At 38.3% G+C, this 21225-nt stretch overlaps 1 long non-coding RNA gene and 2 other non-coding genes across 3 annotated transcripts in view; all 3 read right to left on the reverse strand.

Moving 5' to 3' along the window:
- The window catches only part of LOC111339894 (uncharacterized), a 449109-nt gene extending 435689 nt beyond the window's left edge, over positions 1-13420 (reverse strand). The window contains exon 1 of the transcript XR_015997332.1: positions 11890-13420. This is a non-coding gene — a transcript (uncharacterized LOC111339894). The remainder of the gene's footprint in view (positions 1-11889) is intronic.
- A 1907-nt stretch (positions 13421-15327) lies between these two features.
- Positions 15328-16999, reverse strand: LOC111344928 (uncharacterized). The gene is made up of 3 exons (XR_015997078.1): positions 16956-16999; positions 16745-16816; positions 15328-15387 (listed from the first exon to the last, which is right to left on the reverse strand). It is a non-coding gene; the product is annotated as an uncharacterized LOC111344928 (transcript).
- A 396-nt stretch (positions 17000-17395) lies between these two features.
- LOC148737571 (uncharacterized) lies at positions 17396-20948 on the reverse strand. The gene is made up of 4 exons (XR_015997079.1): positions 20887-20948; positions 20400-20509; positions 19696-19760; positions 17396-18084 (listed from the first exon to the last, which is right to left on the reverse strand). It is a non-coding gene; the product is annotated as an uncharacterized LOC148737571 (long non-coding RNA).
- Between the last annotated feature and the right edge of the window lie 277 nt (positions 20949-21225).

Raw genomic sequence — 21225 nt, forward strand, 5'->3', positions numbered from 1 at the left:
AAATTGAGCTTATCGGGTGATTTTGGTGGCTCAGGTAGTTGGATCACTTGCCCTTATTGGGTAGAACAGCGATTAACCGAGCGGCGGTAAACACGAGAAAATGCATGCCTTGCACGAATTCACCATTGCAGAAAACACCGGAAAATGCATGCTTTCTGGTTAACTCCAGTGAATATAACGTTAGAATGCACAAAACGGCTGTGAATGGCAGAATACATGTTATTTTTCATACGTTAACCCATCAGCAATACATGTAAATGGTAAAACGTAGGAAAATGCGTTTCAACGTAAAGTAATTGTTATCTAGCATTTGGATAATTTTGGTGCTGTCATTAAACACCCGAAAAGTACCCCGATTTTCTGTGTAAAAAATCCTATGACGAAACAAGAGGCTAGGGTCGAAACTCCGCAGTTTAAATTGGGTTAGATAAACTAACGGGCTCTCTGCTCATCGTGGCCTTCTGTACAAAGGAGGAGGGATAACCGTTGGAAACAAGAACTGATGATAAATGTTTCTTTCTCTCGGAGATGACTGACGGTTTTGTCAAAGGCGCTTCGCCCGGTTATGCAATACCGCTTTCCACTGATCAAGGGTGGTGTGAATCATATGCTAAGTACCGATCAGTGTGAGTAGGTGTTCTGTAGACACTGCGTGGTGTTCAGGGGCCTCTCTGGTTCCTTCGTAACTGACGTGTCAAGAAAGACTATCTTACAGTAAGTCTGTTATTTGTTCTTCTGACCATTTTTTTGTTTTAAATTGGGTGAGATAAACTAAAGTTGAATTGGTTTAAAATACCATTTAAAAAGTGTTGTGAATTCCCCTTATGCTGTTGCTTCGCTTTTCCGTCTAGAGAAAAGGGGAAGTTGCATTTTTCCTTCTTAGGCTGGTTTATCTTCTACTCTGCCAAAGATTTCGGACTGAGCATTTCTTGAAACTACGGAAAATATCTGCACGCTTGATACATTTAGAAAGTTATCGTCTATGATGTGTTGTAGGTGATGTTGTAAACCAGTTATGTCTAAGGCTTGATTTGTACTGGCTCTAATAATTTAGGTCAAATAGAAATTATAATCACATCGCCATCGGCTTTTGTCTCACGCAGATATTACTAAAGGACTATGGAGTGTCCTAAGAAAATAAATAGTTACTGGGGCGAGGGGGCTTTGATTTATCTCTTTTCGCCAGGGACAAGAACAAAACAAGGAACTGGGAAAAACAGTTACCCCTGGTCTCGGATGGAGAAGAGAGTCCTGTAGTACTCTTATCATCATTTAAAACGTTTTATGAAGTCCCTCGGAGCTCGAAGAAACAATTCTTAAATCATTTTCTCGAATGACCCATTTCTTCAGTACAGCATGCGCGTATCTTGTATGCCAAGAAATCCGAATCGACGATTTTTTGTTGTGATTGCTTTTCTCAGGGGAAAACAACATGAAAGGTGATGCGCTAATTTGTTTGAAACTTAGTAGGATTAGTTACGATTGGTGGGTAATCATATGGGTTGAATTGATTTGATTAATATAGCGAAAATTGTGTTCCTCCGACCCCTTTATTTTCAAGTAGTGGGATTGATAATAATAAGAAAGGGATTTCGAACCTCGCCAATCAGGCGTGTGATAGGATTTGTATTAGTCGCTTAAAAATGTATGTCGTGAAGCAGACAACGGATGCTTTTTTACTTGCAACTGTTGCCAAATAAATCACGTAGTTTCTTGATTGTGCTATAAATGAAATTCTTTTTTCTAAGATTACTTTATTGTTACCAGTCATGAAGATACGCTCGCAATTGCATACGAAGTAGATGCCCTAAGAAAGAAGAATTGGTCACCACTGATAGTTAAGTGCGACTCTCTGTAACCTTCGAACTTTCGTCGGCCACTTCATTTCACCGATTTGGCTGAAATTTGACATGAAGTCTTGTTCTAGGGTCCTTATTGCGCAAAACGGCTGTGAATGGAAGAATACATGGTATTTTCCATAGGTTAACCGATCAGCGGTAAAACGCCGAAAAATGCATTTCAACGAGTTTTCTCGAATTTAATGTCACGGAAAAATGTTGAATTTACGGTCTTTTCTAAATTAATATTTCAGATTCAGAGTCAGTTTATCGTTTAAATAGTGAGTTTCAAAGGTTAACATAGAACAGAAACCCAAAGGAGTTTACAAGGTAGCAGTGTTTTAGCGACGTAATCGTTACCAACACTATATTGACTCTTGCCATACGTTTATATTCAATCTTGCCAATCGTACCGGTTTTTACCAGTCTTCGTGTCTTCTGGTACCAGAACAAGATGTTGTGAACCAATTTTAATTCCCTGGGGTAGCTTTTTACTCGCCCTACAGGTTTATTTCTTAAAACTTTGTAGTGTCGTCAATGTTCTGTGAGTCAAAAAGATACGAAAGGGCTGTGATAGGGGTAAACAGGTGAGCAGGTGTCTAGGTTTTGTTTATATGTGTACTGGGAAAGGGGAATTCCAGCGGTTAGCACTAGGTCAAACACTCTTACTAGAAAAGGGCTAAAGAACTTGAGCTGAAGCTAATGGAACTAGCTATACTCCATTCGAAAAGAAAGTAGCTTTTTACTTTCGTTCGTTGTCAAACTGAGATTTTAATAAACAACTCGGGGTTGTGCACTTTTTAGGTTATTTATCATCTCATATTCGACTTGCTCTCGTACAATAACTGTTAACTAGCACTTGGATAATTTTTGGTGCTGTCATAGAACACCCCAAAAGGTACCCCCTTTATCTGTCTGAAAAATCAATAACGAAACAAGAGGCTAGAGTCCAAACTCCGCGAGGTATGTATTAGTCAAATATGTGTTAAAGTATCCACAACATTCGGATTTTGAGAAACTTCTTAGAATTCCAAACTGAGGGACAACAAATTGACTTGAACGAAAACTCAAAAACAGTAAACAACTCCATAAAAACAGAACAACTAAGGATGCCCGAGAAAAATTGACCACGTCAGTTTCCAATGGCAAGGTTAAAGTTCTTTGACCTGATTGACTAACTTGTAAAATCATGTGCGCTGCGCGTGAAAACAAAAATAATACAACAGGGAAGACGAAAATTGTAATTTAAAATTCAAAAAAGGAAAGCCGTTTTCTCCAATCTGATTGTTACCCAATCCCCACAGGAAGATTTTCTCTGGATTTAAGAATAAAGTGGTACATCTTAAGCATTGTTGCTATGATGTAACATTCTCTCGTATTTACAATTTTTCTCCGCACTTTTGGAAAGGGACGCAAACTCGCTGAGGACCTAACAAATAACAATAACTTGAACTCCTTACGCAAAACTTTCCAGGAAAAATATATAGGCACTGGGTCGAGGGGGCTGAGATTTTCCCACCAGAAAAGAGCAAAGCCACGAAATGGGGAGAACAGCTACCCCTGGTGTCGGACTGAGAAAGGGATACCGCAGCATGTCTACGCATCCTTTGAAAGGGTTCATAAAGTCGCTCGGAGTTCGAAGAAAAAGTTCTTAACGCATATTGTCGAATGGCCCATTTTCTTCCAATTCAGGATATATATTCATTGTATGCAAAAAGTCCAAATCGATCATTATCTCTCATGATTGCTTATCTTAGGGGAAACACCCCATAAAAGGTGTTCCTTTGACTTGTTTTGAAACTTAGTGGGATTATTAGGATTGAAATCACATTTCTGTTAAAGCATCCTATGTATCCCAAAGAATCCATTAAATGTTAACTTATGAATGTCTCACTTACAGTTCAGTCAACTCGGAGTTGTTATTGAAGACTCCAGCTGGTAGCTTCTGGATTTGATTTCCAAATAAGTACCTGAGAAATGAACAAAACTGAACCTAAGATCGCTCCTTAGTGGATAATCATGATTCCTACACTGAGTCTATGTTATTTGCCATTTTGAAAATTTTTTTGTTTGTTTGTTCAGATTGGGTTACATAAACTTACGGGCTCTCTGCTAACGGGAGAATTTTGTTATTATTATCATTATTATTATTATTTTTTTTTTTTTTTTTGTCGCGACCTTCTGTACAAAGGAGGAGGGATAGCTGTTGGAAACAAGAACTGATGACAAATGTTCCTTTTCCTCGGAGATGACTTACGGCTTTGTCACAAGGCACTTCGCCCGGTAGGACAATACCGGGCTCCACTGATCAAGCGTGGTGTGAATCATACGCAAAGTACTAGTCAGTGTGATTTGGTATTCTGTAGACACTGCATGGTGTTCAGGCGTCTCTCTGGTTCCTTCGTAACTGACATGTCAACAAAGGCAGTCTTAGAGTGAGTCTATGTTGTCTGTCCTTTTCAACATTTTTTTGTTTTAATTGGGTTAGATAAACTAAACTAGAAATGGGTTTAAAATACGATTTTAAAAGTGTCATGAAGTCCGCTTATATTGTTGCTTAGCTTTTCCCTCTGGAGAAAAGGGAAAGATGCACTTTTCTTCCCTAGGATGGCTTATCTTTTACTCTGCCAAAGATATTTGGCTGAGCATTTCTTAAGACTTCGGAAAATATCTGCACGTTTGATACGTTTAGAAAGGTATGGTCTATGATATGTTGTGCGTGATGTTGTAAACCAGTTATGTCTGAGGCTTGATTTGTACTAGCTCTAATAATTTAGGTCATAAATTATAATCACATCGCCATCGGCTTCTGTCTCACGCAGATATTACTAAAGGACTATGGAGTGCCCTAAGAAAACAAATAGGGGCGACTGGGGCGAGGTGAGGCGAGGTGGCTGAGATCTATCTATTTTCGCAAGGGACAAGAGCAAAACAAGGAATTGGGAAAAACAGTTACTACTGGTCTCGGATTGAGAAGAGAGTACTGTAGTACTCTTATCATCATTTAAAACGTTTTATGAAGTCCCTCCCAGCTCGAAAAAGCAATTATTAAATCATTTTTTTCAATGATCCATTTCCTTCAGTACAGCATGCGTATACCTTGTATGCCAAGAAATCGACTATTTTTTATTTTAATTGCTTTTGTTAGGGGAAGAACGACATGAAAGGTGATCCACTAACTTGTTCTGAAACTTAGTGGGATTAGTTACGATTGGTAAAATACAAAGTCGTGATTTTAAGATTAAGGTCAATTTATCGTTCTCTACAATTTTTTTTTTAATATTTATTGGGACTGATATTATCACCTTGGACTGGGTGATCATATGGGTTGAATATACTTGATTGATATAACGGAAATTGTGTTCCTCCAACCCCATTTTTTTAAAGTAGTTGGATTGGTAACAATGAGAATGGGATTCGAATCCTGCCAATCAAGCGTGTGATAGCATCTGTATTAGTCGCTTAAAAATGTGTCATGACACAGACAATAGATGTTCTTTTTTACTTGCAACTCTTGCAGCGTGATGGATGAACCAAATAAATCGCAACGCAGTTTGTTGGTTGTGTTATTAGTGAAAAAATTTTACCAATATTACTTTATTGTTACCAGTCATGAATTATGTGTTTATAAATGCAAATAAATTAGATGCCCTAAGAGGGCGGAATTGGTCACCAGTGATAGTTAAGAAATCTTATTCAAGTCACCTGTAACTAATAAAAAAAGATACTCACCTCTGATTAACTCACACGCTCTAAAAATCATTCCACTCTCTTTTAATCGCGTATTATCGCTTTCGAAGACCCCTGAGCTTAAATACTCTTAAATTAGCTTTCGTTTTCGTCAATAAGTTTCTAAATGACTGATTAAATGCACTTAATTAAATATTTGAAAGAGGATGAACACAATATTCCCGTTTGACCTAACAATAAGCCTGAGTGTTTATCTTTTTATCATTTTTTTAGCACAAGTTGTTACTTGAAGCTCACAGTTTCCCCTCGAGCCTCGCTCTCTGTTCATTTTGCAGAACAGATAACGGACAAGTATCGGTTCTCCGATGCAAACGGAAACTATTGTTGATATATGTATTTTGGAACAATTCAGGTGGTTACTCCTTCATCAGGTTCTCTCAAGTCTCACGGTAGATGGAAAATATATCCTAAATTTAGGTTAAATATCAATTTTATGGTCCATGTAATTTTGTTGTCCCAGTTTCTGTCTGGTCAGAGAAAATTTTGAATTTTGCAATGTCTTTTCCCATGGCTTACTCCAGGTGATAGCTCTTCTATTTGGTTGTCGTCCAAGTCACTACGAAAAGGATATATCCTCAATCTTATGTCTTTTCTGGGTTATTAAACTTAAGTTTATTTTAACCCTGATGAGATTTAAAGAGACCATAGCATACTTTCATTATCAAAGTTAAATAGCGCTAATTCGCTTCCGAGTAACTTAGCGCGGCTGCTGGTAGCCAGCAATTTCTTAAGCACAAAAGAAAGATAAGCTGTTGTCGTGGACTTCGCCGAGTTAATTGTTGTTTTTATATGAAAATCTATAAGCGATGTGTATTCACTTGCTCCAATTTTGTCACAGTTTTGATCAAATGGTAACAGGACTTCTTGCCTCGCGGTTGTCCTATATTGCTAATCTCTTCTATGATTACAGACCGAATTGGACTCCACTTGGTTCTTCTACTATTATGAATAAGGAGATTGTATGGTCATATCTGGGAAAATCTATCAGCCATTGACTGCTGAGTGTGTTATGTGCAGGTGGGTCTACTCGGAGCTGTTATTGAAAACTCCAGGTGGTAACTCCTTGATTTGGTTTCTATACAAGTAACAAAGTTGGCAAAGCTGAAAGGGTAATCATAATTCTCAGAGTGTGGTTTCTGTCACTGTGTTCTTTTGATCATCATTTTTTAATTTGGTCAGAAAAAATTTAACTAGGAATGGCTGGACCTGGAGTCCTTAGGAGTATAGCTCTTAAATTATCTTTTCGAATGGCCGAGTTTCTGCAGTTCAGCAATTCCACTAAAAAGCTTACAAGAATGATAGATTACGCCATTATCTCTATTGGGAAGCACTGGATAAGTTATGGTAATTGACTTCCTGTAAAAGGGGGGGAGGAATGGCATAGCATTTTCTGAATAAAACTCGAGTTCAGCTCGTTATTTACATCGATAGATATGATACTTGTACAAGTACCATTGGCGAGTTTTATGGTTGCGTTTGGCAGGAATGTCCTAGGTGCTTTCCAGATCGCGGTCAAGTCTGTGAACATCCCGATCGCACCATAGGAGAACTTTGGGAACTTTCCCAAAGAACAAAAAGCCAAGAGACGTTTTGCCAATTGTGTCAACACCTGGCCAATAATTAATCAAGAGGCTAGCCGTTGACCATCGTGGGTGACAATGCGAGAACTCAAGGCCCGGTATGTGCGAGAGTATAAGGAACGAGAGAAAATCAAGTTAGTTTCTGAGCAGATTCAGAAGAACCCAGGTCGTAAAACGGTGGTTTTATTCATGTTAAACTCCTTCTGGGGCAAGTTTGGGGAATACCTCAACAAAACCACAACCCAACAAATCACAGCTCCACACGAACTGTTTCAACCAGTGAACAACCCTCTCCTGAACATACTACGTGTTCGTATTTCGTCTAAACTATAAGCGATAAAGAAGGAGAAGCAACAAGAGACGGAAACCTAAGAACATTGTGCAGATCACTTGGTAAATATGACAAGGCCTGAGAGTATCAGGAGGAGGCACTCTCAAGAAGATGTGGACATGAGCAATGTAGATACGCTAATGAATTAGTAAGATAAAGAAACAATGCTTCGATTTTATGTTTTCAGTTTTTTAAAAAAATCGTCCGTGAGAGATTGAAGTTTTACAGCTCGAACAACGTTAGAGTGTGCTAAGGGACGTGATATTCACGTTGGCATTGGTACATTTTTGAGAACGTTTAATAGTGAGGTTTATTAATTATGGGTTGATTGCTCGTTTCACAACCTGAGTGGTTTCTTAGCTTGAATAATTTTCTTTGATATTTGCTCCATCAGGGTAGTCTTATTATTATTATTATTAATCTAATTATTATTAATCTAATCTATGCGTTTTACAAGATATCAACATTAATCGGTTCTCAAGCAAACTTTCATGTTCATAAAGACCGTTAACGCCCGCAAATAGCATGGGAAGCTAGTCGTATATTTTTGTTTTGCCATTTTCTTCCGCCCAACGTAAATTGAAATTTTGCATTAATTTTCCCTTAAATGTTTGGGACACCCGATATATTTCGAGAGCCAGTCAATGTTTTTCGATGGTTTGCTAAGCACTCAAGAATCTAAAGTTTCTCTCGGCTATCAGAGTCAACTTGTGTGGAAAATACTGAGAAGGCGCTCCTGGTTAGTCATGAAATAGAGACTCAGTCATCAGCAATTTCTATACGTGAATGATAACTACTAACGTGATTGTTCACATCAACATATCTCTTATGATCCTTTTGAATAAAGTAAGAGGATTGACCACGTGATGTTGTAAACCAGTTTGAAAGGAGGCAAACTTTAGAGGGTTGAAGGATGATTTTTCTCTCTTCAGGCTTATTTTCGGCAATTGATAGAATTTCGCCCACCTGATGGTAATAAAGCTTTATTTGATTCGATGACACCGATCAAATGAAATTTACCTAATTAAAAAATTTCATGACTCCCCTCCACTAGAAAGAAAAACCCTCTCAACTGTATTTCGTTTTCAACGTGTGGCTCTGTAGCCCGGTTGGTAGTATCGCTGAATTAGTATGTGGGAGGCATGGGTTCAAGTCCCGTTAGAGCCTGAAGTATATCCAGGCTTCAGATAATGGACAAATATCAGGGCATTTCTTTAAAGCCGAATAAAAGCTATTCTTCATTTAATTATGGTAAGTGGCTGATAATTGCTGTGATATCTCCTCTATCAGGCTCTTTAAATCTGTTGATGGAGGACATATCCTGGATTTAGGTTAAACATTTTACACATCGTACATTTTTTTCCTGTCATTTTCTTCTGGCTAACGTAAATTTAAATATTGCAATAATTTTCCGTAAATTGTTTTGGACACTTGACATATTTCGAGAGCCAGTCAATGTTTTTGGATGGTTTGCTAAACACTCGAGAATCTAAAGTTTCTCTCGGCTATCCGAGTCAACTTTTGTTGAAAATACTGACAAAGTGCTCTCGGTTACTCATGAAATAGAGACTCAATCAATAGCTTTTTCTATACGCGGACGATAACCACTAACGTGATTGTTCACATCAACATACTCTCGTGATGCTTTTGAATAAAGTATGACGATTGAACATGTGATATTGTAAACCAGTTTTTTCTAAAGCTTGATTTGTATTAGCTGGAATGGTTCAAGTCATAAAATTATGTTGCGTCGTAATCGGTTTTATACTAAGTAAATATTTAAGGGCTACGAGACTTAGTAGGCTTGGGGGCGGGAGAGTTGAGTTTTATTATATAAACAGTATATTTTTGCACGGCAAAAAAGTAAGAAACCCGTCAGAAAACAAGAGAACAGAGTTAGTTCCTGGTGTGGAACCGACAAAAGAGTAGTGTAATAAGTCTAAGCATCATGAAAAAAATATATTTTAAGTCCTTTAGAGCAACTGAGGTCTAGATGGAGCTTAAGTTCAGAGAAGTATAATTCTGACACCGTCTTTTAGAATGGCCGAGTTTCCGAATGTAAGAGGTCCAATTCGATAATTTTTTTACATTGCTTGCGTTAGGGGAAAAAGGCCCATGAAGGATGTTCCTCGGACCTGTTTTGAAACCTACAGAGATTAATAATGACTGAAATCAGACTGTCATAGAAAGAAAGAACCGTAATTTGAATATAAAGTTAAATATGTCCTTTTGATCAAGAGGATATAAACAGTTTATTGGTTATAAACTCCTGGATTGACACTGTTACCTTGAACTGGGTGAAATAAGGGCTGAAAGTAGTGCAATTGATAACTAAGAGAATGGAGTTTTTATTAAAATTTGGAACCAGGCTTTGGTAAATGTGCGGTATGAAGAATGAATTTCCTCTTTTCAGGCTTATTTCGGCAATTGCTAAAATTTTTAGCTCACCTGCTGGTCATAAACCTTCATTTGATTGTCAATACCGCCCATCAAATGAAATTTCACCTAATTACAAATTACATGAATCCCCTCCACGAGAAAGAAGAACCTCCTCAACTGTATCTCGCTTTCAACGTGTGGCTCTATAGCTCAGTTGATAGTAGCGCTGGGAAGCACGAGTTCGAATCCCGTTTAAGCCTTAAGTATATCCAGGCCTCAGATAATGGACAAATATCAGAGCAATTCTTTCAAGCTGAATAAAATCTATTCTTTATGTAATTATGAGAAATGACTGATAATTACTATAATAGCTTCTCTATCAGGTTGCTAAAGTCTGTGTATGGAGGACATATCCTGCCAGGTTAAACATTCCGGACATCGTAAATTTCAATTTTTCGATAATTTTCCGTAAAATGTTTTGGACAGCCAACATATTAGAGAGCCAGTCAATGTTCTTGAGTGGTTTGCAAGGCACTCAAGAAGCTAGCGTTACTCTCGGCTATCGCCTTGCGCGACTCCAAAGCTTCTCAGTTTTGTGCTTAGCAACCTCCCGCGTGCATCCAAAACTCAATAGTGTCCGCTATGGTGTTCACCATTTGTTAAATTTGATTTTCAATCTGCGGGTTAAAAGAAAATATTTCATTGCGAATTCATAGATTAATGACGTGCAGAAAAATTAACCCGTTTTTTCGACGATAACCTGTGTTGATTATTTATTGTCTGCACTTTTAAAAATATTCGAAGGATGATGGACACAATATTCCCGTTTGACTTGACAATATGCCTGGAAATTTGTTTTTTTTAATAACATAAGTTGTTCCTTGAAGCTCGCAGTTCCCTTCGAGCATTGCTCTCTGTTGATTTTTTTTCTTTTTTTTAAACACACAAATACCGGAGCATTCTTCGGGCCTAATGGAAGTTATTGTACATGTAACTATAATATATGACTGATGGTCACTGTGCTTTGGAAGACTTCAGATGGTAACTCCTGCATATGGTTGTCTCAAGTCTGTAGTTGGAGGGAATATCCTGGATTTCGGTTTAACAGTTTATCATTCGTGTATTTCTTTGTGTCAATTACTATTTGAATGACATTAGATTTTGTTAGACATTTAAGAATAAACATTAGCGAGAAAAACACACAACGTTTCGATGACTCCATGTCATCATTCTCAAGTGAGAAGAGATTAAAAATGAATAATTAATTTATACCGTACGAAGGTGACAAACGTAAAAAGTTAAAAATTTTTAAGAATTCAAATAAATAATTGCGCGTGTTGAGTTCATAAATGTAAACTATTAAATAAATAGTTTCGCGCGTATGGAATCCGATTGTTTGTTCAAAGAGGGCTTCATCTTCTTTCTGAAAAGCATCTCATGAACTAAACAGTCCAGTTTCCCGGTGCACTTTTTAAGTACGTTGAAATGCTTGGTCAGGTCGCCGATGGTTTGTAGGCCGTGGTCGTTCTTTAGATGTTTGTCGATGGCCGAACTACGGTGCTTATCAATACGTTGATGTAAATGCCGGCTGGTGTACCTGACGTACTCTGCATCGGACAGATCACATTTATAATTATATACAACGCATTGTTGGCTAACTATAGGAGGTTTAGGCTCACGCATTCTGAGATCTTCTCAGATTTTGCGACTCTTTAACACTGGTTGAAGGGTGTGATCGATTTTGTTGCTTAGATCTGATAATTGCCTTTTCACTGCGTCAGCTGACTTTTGATCTTTAAAAGGCGAAACCACTCGGTGAACAGCATTTTCGTTGATGGATAATTGAGCATGCACTCCAGGGTTTTCCGACCTAACTGAGGTGACAAAGTGAGAAATGGTGGAATTGATGAGGTGGTCGGGATACTTGAGGTTTGTAAACATCATCCTTAGATGATCACATTCAGATTTGAAGGACTCCCATGTGGACGACAGGCGGAATGCACGATTCAACATGGTCTTGAGTAGTGATTTCTTGTACCTTTTATCGACGTGGCTCTGGTGATGAAGCAGTAGGCCTGTGTTTCTTGGTTTCCGATAAACACTAGTTCTAGTTTACAGCCTTTCTTGAGCACTTCCATACCGACAAAAGGTAACTTGTTTTACAAAAGGTAACTTGCTAGCTCCATGGTAAAGTGTATGGACTGATGGCGGTTATTTAGCGTTGATAATAAATCTTCTGCTGCTGGTACACTTGTGACAATAGCAAACAGGTCATCCACGTACCTTCTGTAAAATTCAGGGAGCTTGTTGTCTTCATCTAGTTTCTCTTTGATAGAACAGAGAAATGCGTTTGCCATAAGTGGGCCCAATGGAGAACCCATGGCCACACCGTCGATCTGCTCGTAAAGATTGCCATCAAATTGGAATAGTTGATTCATAGTTGCAATTTCCAGAAGTTGAACCAGTTCAGGCTTTGTAATGCTGAGGTCGTGTGTAGCATTAAACCAGTTGTCAGCGAACGCCTTCTTAGCGATGATTTCGATCGTTTTATGGAGCGGCACATTAGTGAATAGTGACGTGACGTCATAAGATACCAGAATGTCATTCTCGTCGATGACTAGGTTTTAAATCTCATCGGCAAAGGAGAAGGTATCTGATATTGTGTAGCGATTGCTTGACAGGGGCTTCAGTTTGTCATCAAGCCACTTGGCGAGGGTATAGTTGTAAGTGCCGGTGGCAGACAGGATAGGTCTCATCGATAGATTCTCTTTGTGTGTCTTAGGGAGTCCATAAAGATGGGCAAGGCGTGAGCCAGCCTGGCAAACACAGTCGGCAATCTGCTTTGGTAAGATCTTCCGTACAACAGATGCAAGGTGCTTCTCCTTCTCCAATAGGGGGTGGTAATGCTTTACTGGGCGGCCTCTCGTTTTTGGTCTCTGCAGGCTGAAAGGTGTGGACTTCGATGTATCATTGATAGATGCCTGGCTCAGCAGGTTAATATAATCAGATTTGTTCATGATGACTACACCAGTACCTTTATCTGGCTTTGTGACGACGATGTTGTCAAGTCGTTTCAACTGCTTTACAGCCCTTTGCTTTATAGCCCTTAGAGGGGCTGAATTAGTATGTGGGAGGCATAGCTTCGAGTCCCGTTCAAGCCTGAGTTCATCCAGGCTTAAATACGAAAGGTGGGCTATAAAAGGAGCCTTAGCTCCCACTGGACCATTTGTCAATCAACCGTCGCGTGATGTAGAACTCTTAGAGTCAAGTCAGCTTGAGCTACAGCTACTCCAAAGCAGTGAACAGCGGGCGCATTCCTCAAAATCGTTTTATGCCTTCATCACAATACAAGAATTTTTGAGATTTATATATCCTTTCTGTCTTTATTTGTGGCGGTAAATGTGAGATTGAAATAGGTGGTTCGCACGTTACCTCATGCCACCATGCTGGTGGATGTAAACAATAGATATCTCATTTGTTCCTTTTGTTCGTCTACCAGCATTTGAATTTGACCCGCACACGTTAACGGTGAGTGACAAATGAGCCTAGGTCTTCCCAGCCTTAGTGTTTAAGATAATGAACAAATATCAAAGCGTTTCTTTCAAGCCGAATAAAAATTATTCTTCATGTAATAATGATAAATGACTGATAATTGCTGTAATAGCTTCTCTATCAGTTTACTAAAGTCTGTTGATGGAGGACATATCCTGGACTTAGGTTAAACATTTTATCCATATCGTATATTTTTATTGTGTCATATTTTCTTTTGGCAAACGTAGATTTAAATTTCGCAATAACTTTTCGAAAAATGTTTTGGATCCCCAAAATATTTCGAGAGCCAGTCAATGTTATTGAGTGGTTTGCAAGGCACTCAAGAAGCTAGCGTTACTCTTGGCTATCGCCTTGCGCGACTCCTACGCTTCTCAGTTTTGTGCTTAGCAGCCTCCCGCGTGCATCCAAAACTCGATAGTGTGCGCTATGGTGTTTACCATTTGTTAAATTTGATTTTCAATCCGCAGATCAAAAGAAAATATTTCATTAGGAATTCATAGATTAATGTCGTGCAGAAAAATTAACCCGCTTTTTCGACGATGAACTGTTTTTAAATGATTTATTATCCGTACTTCTAAAATATTTGAATGATGATGAACACAATATACCCCTTTGACCAAACAATATGCCTGGATATTTGTCTTTTTTTTATTAACATAAGTTGTTCCTTGAAGCTCGTAGTTTCCCTTGAGCCTCGCTCTCTTTTGGTTTTTTTTTTTTTTTTTTTTTTTTTTTAACAGACAAATATCGGAGCATTCTTCAGGCCAGACGGAAGCTATTGTACATATAATTACGATAAATGAACGATAATCGCTGTGTTTTGGAAGACTTCAGATGGTAACTCCTGTATATGGTTGTCTCAAGTCTGTAGATCGAGGGCATATCCTGGATTTAGGTGAAGCATTTTATCATTCATGTCTTTTGTTGTCTCATTTTCTATCTGGCCAAAGAAAATGTCCATTTTTGCGACAATTTTCTGTAAAAACGTTTTGGACACTCGATACATTTCCAGAGCCAATCAATGTTTAGCAATTTGTGTGATGTTTACAGCACCATGACTATTTTGATTTTTTGCCATTAGTTGTGATCAGTTGTATCAGGCTACTAGTTCCAAGCCGTCTTTATAAGCAAAACACTGGCTAATGGTATTGCATAACGGTTCTGTCCGCGCGGGGGTTTGCACTCGCTCTACAGGTTTAAGTCATCAGATTTTGCGACGGTTCCATTGGATTTTGTGTGCCACGCAGATATTTAAGAGTCAAAGAGGGGAGGAAGGAGGAGGACTTTAGAACTTATCCATTGTATCATACAAATACACTGAAATTTCCGCTTGGATGGCTGCGTTTTGAACCCTGCAACGTCCCTTTAAAGGCGTCTCTTTTAAAGGCGAACAATAGTGTGAAATATAAACGGATAAGTGTATTACTCACAGTGCAGTTAACTCGGTGTTGTTAGCGAAGACTCCAGGTGGTAGCTCCTTTATTTGGTTGTCATCCAAGTCACTACGAAAAGGATATATTGTTGATCTAAAGTTTTTTCTGGGTTATTAAAACTAGGCTTTTTAAACCCTGATAAAATTTAGAGACCACATCATACTTTCATTATCTAACTAGAAGGTAAATAATGCAAACTTACTTCCGGGTAACTAAGTAAGGCTTCCGGTAACCAGCAATATTTCAGGTACATAAGAACGATTAGTCAGTTTTAAGCTTCAACCCTCAACTTTAAGGAACGGCCATGGCATGTTTCATGAGCTCTTGGGCACTTAAAGTTTGGAACCAAGATTTTATAAATACGCGAGCTGAGATATTTTATACGTGTGATTGGGTCTGTAAGAGTCGCTTAAAAATGTGTCTTGGAATAAGCAATGCATGTTTTTACTTACAGTGGAATCAACTTGGTGTTGTAGCTGAAGACTCCAGGTGGTAGCTGTGCTATCTGATTCTCATATAAGTACCTATTTAAAGAATATACCAAGAGTTATAGGTTTTACCTAAGTTTGTGAACCAATCAGAGTCAATTTGTGTGGAAAATACCGAGAAGGTGCTCTAGGTTAGTCATGCAATAGAAACTCAATCAATAGTGTGTTCTATGCGGGGATGAAATAATTACCATTATTAAAACCTGGATCATTGGATAATGCAATTCAAGACTTTTTTTTGGCTCAGCCATTATGGTATATGAGCCAATATACCATAATCTAATTTCTGTACAGTGTTAAATCCCGTTTCTTCTCACAAAATAAAGTCGAGAAGATTTGTCTTATATCTTGGGGGCGTTTTTTTTAATAAAACAATTATTCCACTCTCGCTTGTTGGATATGAGATGATTATAGCCAACTCGGCGCTACGCGCCTCGTTGGCTATCTATCATCTCATATCCAACGCGCGCTTGTGGAATAATTGTTAAATGTAATTGTTCACATCAACATATTTGCTGTGATCCTTGCAGCTTGCTTGTATTCTGTCAGTCATCCGTTGGAAGTTTTACTAGCAAAGCAAACAGTTAAAGAGAAAGCCTGCAAGGACGATCAACTCTCGTTTTTTCCTTCTCTTATTTTATCACAATTATCTGCGCAGGGTATCTGACGCATGAAAATAAAACAAATACGAACGCAAAAGAACTAGGTAAAGATAGAAAATGAAATTTTTAGAGCCAAGGCCACCAAAGTCCGGTGGTAGCCTTTTTCTTACAAATGTTCAGATGATTTAATGAGGCCAGGTTGCCCCCATATGTTTATCACTACCAATCAATTAACCATCGCATCTTGTTCCATTGCCTTAGCTCCTAGCTGACTACACCCTGAACGCGTGAGAAATTAGGCAATTCGTAACTCACTGCTTGTCAATATCAACATACAGGTATGCATAACTATCATCTACTTAGAATAAGTAGAGTGGGAGGGGGAAGGGGGGGGGGAGCAAAGCAAACAGTTATAGAGAGAAAGCCTGCAAGGACGATCAACTTTCGTTTGTTTCCTCTCTTACTCTATCACAATATCTGCGCAGGGTATCTGACACATGAAAATAAAACAAATACGAAAACAAAGAACTAGGTACAGATAGAAAATGAAATTGTTAGAGCGAAGGCCACCAACATCCGGTGGTAGCCTTGTTTTTAAAAATTTTCAGATAATTTAATGAGGCGAGGTTACTCCCATCTGTTTATCACTACCAATCAATTAACCACCGCACCTTGTTCCATTGCCTTAGCTCATAGCTGACTACACCCACAACGCGTGAGAAATTAGATAATTCGTAACTCACTGCGCGTCAATATCAACATACAGGTATGCATAACTATCATCTACGTACAATATGGTCAATTCTGGGTTGTTATCGAAGACTCCAGGTGGTAGCTCCTCTATCTGGTTGTAACTCAAGTCCCTGAAAGGAGGATGTATCATTGAGTAAGGTCGAGTGTTTCACATCTTGTCCTGTTGTTGTACATTTCCTCTCTGTCTGCCCCCCAACCCCCACCCCTCCTTTATCACCTCCTCGTAAAACGAAGAGTTGAAATGCTTACAATTTCGCTGTAGAAAAGGGCAAGTGCTGTGGAACTGACTGTAACTATTCTCCCCTACATTCAACGCGTGTAACTGAGCGCATAATGCCAACGGCAGTGGTACATTGGCAGCGATCTGGGTACCCTAGAATATAAAAAATAAGATATACTCTTACTATCGTATTGTTTGATGCAAGTTATCGAAGGGATTTTAGTTTATTTGGTTGGAGTTGCTAAAGAGTGTATTTTAGTCCTTTAATAAGGTTGGTACCCTCAAGTCATCTCGCGAAAACTCAATATTAATCCGGAGCAAGGCAAGAAAAAATTTTGATAGGTCAATAAAACTATGGTTACAGTCTTAAAGGTTAGAGGTATAGAAACTTGCAAATGTTCACTATATTTTCCCCTGACCTGATTCAGTTAAGAATCAAATTTTCATTATTAAAACTTACTTTCGATGACAAGACGGATTCCTTTTTTGTCCAAATCATCCTGTGTGTTCACTTCACAGCTGTACTTGTCGCTGTTTTCTCCAGTGATGGTCAGCCGATACAGTACACTTGTACTGTTCTGTACCACTGTGCCGTTCTTTCTCCAAACAATGACTGGAGCCGGTGCACCCTGTGCTGGACACCAGAGGGATTGATGGCGGTTGAAAACCACATACTGAGTCTTGAGCACTTTATCCAAGTTGGGTTTCACTGAAGGATAAGAAAAAGTAATACTGAGCCATCACAGAAGTATTTGAGTCTGAGGAGCATAGGCAATGACCACTCTCAATATATGTAAAATGGCTGTCAGGGGCTGATTTCAGTATCTCAATACTTGCCTTTTGTATTAGTAGTCTTGTTTCTGTATAAACCTCTGAAAAGGTAATTGGAGTTATCTGATTTTCTCAACCACAAGTTCTGTCCGCTAGATCGCACAATACCGGAAATGTTTCTTCCACAAAATTTTCCAAGAAGATTGGCAGACTCGTCGTATCCATCACGAAACTCAAGGTACATATTATCATCAAAGCACGGTATTTCATTTGAAGTCTTCAAGGTGAAATTCAGTTCTACATAATGCCCTTTTGGAGCTTGCAAAAGTAGGCTTGAGCGAAACCGTGGGACGACTCTCTGAAGGCATACTTCCGCCATTAACCCAGCTGCTTATAAAATCAAGAGAAAAAGATAGAAAAATGAGGGAGGAAGCTTTTGTTAGAGTCGTTTCAGGGAATGCTCAATATGACTTTTTGATGAACCCTAATCTCTCCTTACACTGTCAGCCCTGAATCAAAAATGAAGGTCACGAGAATAAAGGAAATGATCACCAGCTAAAGACATGTACACCTTTGATTGTTAAACAAATTCTCCATGTCACCACCTTAAGAACTGTATGGAGAAGAACATGGAGAATATGTATACTGATGTGAGGGGTTATTAAAAGCTAAGCTTTATATGTTTGGTTATGTCTATGAACACTACTGAGAAAAACATAGGGAAATGACATCACATACGAGAGAACTTTGGTCGCATTGATGTGGAGCTCTCAGGAAGCATTAAGTCTTGCTCGATCAAAAATTTTTCATTTGCATTGCAGTCACCGTGACTTAACTTAAAGGGACGCGTGACTTAGACCGGCACTGACGCAATGCGTGGGTCGATTATCAACCGCTCTCTTTCCTCGAAAAGACTGCTGACCGCACAAATACTTCCTTTTTGTTGTTCTCCACAAATTAGGAGTTTGCCTGCTCAGATTTTAAAGTAATCTTTGCAAATTTCGAAATTTCGAACTTTGCTGCGGTTAGAAAATAATTTTAAATGGCTTTGGAGAAGTCCACGGTCAACATTCGGAGACAATTACATTAAACGATTGAGAAATTGACCAACGTAACTCAGACGGACTACTCACTGAAATCTAACAGGTAAATATTCAGATAAATCTAGATGTCTTAAACCACCTGGTTTTGAAATTAAGCACCCAAAGTATATTTCAGATTCTTGCTGAGTGCACAAAAAAAAGAAAAAAATTAAAAGCGAGAAGATATCGTAGCCGGCATCCGAAGCTCTTGTCTGTCGTTATTAAGATATTTAAGATATTTCATTTCATAAGATACACACTTTATTTCTTTTATTGTTTCAGTTTGCTAACAAAATTTGATTAAGGAAATTTTTAATTCAGCGCCTTTTGGACAGACTGTTCTCCTATAAAATGTAGATGACATAACTACACGAGCGCGCGTTTGATGCCAAACAACAAAAGTCAAAAGATTCTGAGCGCAGTGATTGGAGCCCTTTTTCTTTTTCGTACAATTTTGGAAATGATCGTTTTTCAGTACAATGCAGTCAAAAATTGAAACAAAAAAAAACCGCTAATGCATTTTTTTTTTTTTTTGTTGACTTCAGGCGTCGCATAAATTACGACACAGACATGGTCGTTATCTGCTGCTAATATAACCAAACAGACTCGAGAGAGAAGTGGATATCAACTTGAGTGCTGTGTTTTCTCGTAATTTCCCAAGGAGCAGTAACTCTATTTTCTTAATGTTCTCCAGCCGGGGTTATCCACAGTGTGTCTCCCGTGCGCATGTCACTTACTTTCTCGCGAGTTATTTAATGCAGGCCTGGATATTTAAGGAATTAAAATGCGGGCTATTTTCGTAAGAACAAAAACCGAGTGTCTAAAATTAACTATTTCCAATCCTATTGAATAGGTTTAAATATACATTTAGTCTCTTAACTTAATTACTCCATTAGATGAAGAGAACAGTGCTTACAGAAAGCAATAATGAAAGCCCAGAAGGTCCTTTTGGACAACATCTTCCTGTTTTCTGCTGATGGGCTGAGGGAAAGTTTGAAGATCGAGTAGAGTTTCAGAATATACTCAAATAAATATATCTTATTAGAAGTTTTGTTGTGTAGTATTGATGAGTGTTTTTACGAATTGTGCCGTACAACGAGTACAAATACTCAACGACACTACACAACAAAACGTTTGATAAGAGAGTTACTATCCAACACGCCAAATTGTTATTTCAGAGCGAGCGAATTTCGCCTGTACTTCTGGAGTACAATTATCGCGTGATATTTGTACTCGTCTCGTATGTTATTTGTACTCAAGAAGAACTTTTGGATAATACAGTAAAGTAATGGATAATGCATTTTTATCCAGGAGAAGCGCACTGTATGTTTGTGGAATCTCATAATACACGACAGGTCTCAGATGCTGAGTCTGTTTTCCTCACAAAGAAGTTACAAATGATAAAATGTAGCCATATCATAATCGTTCTTTATTATAAAAATTTTTCAAGACACTGCTGCGCATAACTGAAGCTTTAACGGGAACTTCTCTGAACCATATTTCAGTACATTAGACAACTGAATAAGAACGATTTATATTGTCACAATATTATGAAATTGTCCCTAAACCGGAAAAGAAGGTTGGTAAAGAAATTCTTGAAAACAGTAATTTCTCACCTACCTTGCAATTACATTTTCTCCAGTGATGAAATCTTCAAAGTTGTCTTATTCTTCTACGGTATTTTTGCTTTGTTCGAGCGCCAGAAAGAACGTGTCACGGTAAACAGTTCACTGTATAAAAAATGTGGACATATTGTTGTCATCATTCCTGCGAACAAATTCTAAATAACCACCAAAAACGTAGTATGGGAAACAGCGTTAATAAGTTTTAAAATTTCTGAACTTCGATTCCTTTTCTGAGGATTGGGCGAAGTTTTTGGTGACAGGCCTGAGTAACTGCGAATATCTCTATCAGCCCTTTAAACGAAAAAATGGAGAGGTATTCTGAATAAATAATTGCCGTGTTTGAATTCCAAGGACGCAAAAAATGTTTTTTCTCCTGTGGAATTGAAATATCATCCTTCACTCGGTTTTTTAGATATCATAATTCACTGTCATTCAATCTTATCTTTCTTTGTACATTTTAAATATCAAAGAGAAATGAATACCTGAGATATATTTTCGCTGCTCCCTCACTTCGATTCAGATCGAGTGCTTTAAAACAGCAATGGCGTCATACACTAAAAGCAGACTGCATAAGGCTTTTCCAGATCACTATCTTAAAAATACAGTCTTATGAGTGAGTTTTCCATTCATTTGAAGTCACTATGGACGACATCCTCAAACATCTGTCATAACGTCAGCAATTGTGCCTTTAGCTAGTTTTGCATTTCTATAAATATAAAAGGTTTTGTCAATTTTACATGGTGTGAGTCACCAGCTTATTACAACAACAAACATATGAAACATATGTGTGAACTGCGGGTATGAGACGTATGTGAGCACGA

The sequence above is a fragment of the Stylophora pistillata genome, chromosome 2, assembly GCF_964205215.1.
Source record: "Stylophora pistillata chromosome 2, jaStyPist1.2, whole genome shotgun sequence".
Lineage (NCBI taxonomy): Eukaryota > Metazoa > Cnidaria > Anthozoa > Scleractinia > Pocilloporidae > Stylophora > Stylophora pistillata.